The following is a 2,337-nucleotide window of genomic DNA, read 5'->3' as shown; positions in this document are numbered from 1 at the left end:
GTCATTTAAGATGTAATTAACTATAGGGGCTTGCCTCTATAGGGAACCAGAAACCCAGATAAAATAAACTCTATCTAATTTTTTTTTATGTTAGATAGGGGAACTTGTTGGCCTTTTTATAAAAATATTTCGCAGACCAAAACGGATGTCGCAAATTGTTTAATCTAGGTGATTGAAACTCTATTACAAGTAATATATTTATCTTTCGGGATAAGTGTATTACTTGTAGTATTGTATTCAATTATTTAAGTTATTTAAAATGTGAAACTCGTTTGGTCTCACCTATTTTAAAATCAAAAGGTTATATTTATATTTAAATTATTTTCAAAATCAGAAAATTATCAAATCACCTCTTTCAAATCACGAAGTTTTAAAAAAAAACAGCGGACAGAATTATGTGGTATGTATGTAAATACCCCATTAAAAAATTGCATATCACCTCAATTGGCAAGTCAATATTGTGGTACATTGTCATCAAAATTTGTGCAAAGCATGAAATAACAAGCATATACCTAATTTGCAATTACCCAACTGCGTGGGAGCTTACCGCCAGTGTTGTTGTAGTAGCTACAATACTGCAACGTGCTATTGTAGTTGTTACAGTAACTGCAATCTCCCTTTTCTGATGATTTCCCATTTTAATTTCTTTTTTTCTCAACTTCTTTCATGTTCCTCTTCTTGTCTATTATATCACTTTCTCATCCCACGCTTTACATATTTTATCTAATAATCCCCTCTTTATATGGGTTTTGTTTTCTGAGGTTAGAGGAGAAGATTTTTGGATGATTGTTGATTTCAGCTATTGCCTTTAAGTGTTCTTTCCGTCCGGGGGTTGTATCTGACAGCAAGAAGGTGCATCGGTTGTAACATATCCGACATAGTGACTGTCTCAAGAGTCCGGGTGGTGCTCCGGCTATAGCTCAATCCTAACGAGATATTCATCTTTTTACAACCCCCTTCGGCTCACCTTCAGCAGGCCACTAGCCCTTCTCCACACCTCTCAGGCTATCAGCTTGTTGTTCCCCTCCAACTTACCTTCAGCATCCCGATAGTCGATCCCTATGCGTTCCAACAGTTGTTTACTTGTTGCTCCCTCTTCCCTACAGTCAAACCTATTGTTCCTTCCCCTATTTCCCTACCATCATACCTAGTTCTCTCTCCTTGTTGTTGCCAACATCCCCACATCCTATCATCACCATTATTGAAGTTTTCGTGTATGTTTTTATTCTTGTGTTGTTGTTTGTTGTCGTTATTTCATGTCGCAAGAGTCTCATTTGTATCCTTTTGAATTTAGTAATAATTGTTGTTTTTTCGTGGTGGTTTGGGTCTTTTCCTCCGACATCATTTGGTGTCAGAGCTAGATCAATTATAGTCTTATCCTATGGTTCCCTAGCATCCGTCCCCACCTAAACCATCTCCTACCAAATTTTTTTGCCCTAAAAGCATCGACGGATGAAGTCGAAACTCCCCAACCCTGGGAGATTGACACTAGAGCTTACCATCTGCGGCACTGTAGAAGCTACAACATCGCTAAGACATTATTGTAGCTGCTACATTAACTGCAATCCCCCATTCCTATTTAGTTCCTTTCATTTCCTTTCCTGATGATTTCTCATTATAATTCATTTCCTTCTCTACTTCTTTCTTATTCCTCTCCTTGCCTATTAAATTTATTTCCTATTCTACTCTTTACCTATTTTATTTACTAATGCCCTCTTTATATAGGTGTTATTTTATGAGGTCAGAGGAGGAGGTTTTTGGATGATTGCTTATTTCAGCAACTGCCTTTGAGGTGTTTTTCCCCTCCGAGGGTTGTATCTGACTACGAGAATGTGCTATGGTTGTAACTCGTCTGACGTGGTGACTGTCTCCAAGGGTCCAGGTAGTGTTCCGATTGTAGCTCAACTCTGATGAGACATTTATCTTTCTGCAGTCCCCTCTCCCACATAGTCCAACAATCGCCTTCTTGCTGCCCTTCCTCAATTCATCTTCAGCAGACCGCTAGCCCTTCTCCACACCATCTCGCAGGCTGCCAGCCTGTTGTTCCCTTCTCGCTCACCTCCAACATCCCGCTAGTCGACCCCTATGCCTTTCATCAGTCGTCTACTTGTTGTTCCCCCTTTCCTATAGTCAAACCTGTTGTCCCTTCTCCTGTTTTCCTACCACCGGCCCTAGTTCCCTCTCTCTGTTGTCGCCAACATTCCCACCTGCTACTGTCAGCCTTCTTGGAGTATATGTATTGTTTCTTTATGCTTGTGTTGTTGTTCGCAGTTATGATTTCAAGTCGCAAGAGCCTCGTTTGTACTCTTTTAAATTCACTGATAATAATTGTGTTTT

This window comes from Phalaenopsis equestris, unplaced genomic scaffold (genome assembly GCF_001263595.1).
Source record: "Phalaenopsis equestris unplaced genomic scaffold, ASM126359v1 Scaffold001167, whole genome shotgun sequence".
NCBI lineage: Eukaryota > Viridiplantae > Streptophyta > Magnoliopsida > Asparagales > Orchidaceae > Phalaenopsis > Phalaenopsis equestris.
This window is presented reverse-complemented; position numbering follows the sequence as displayed.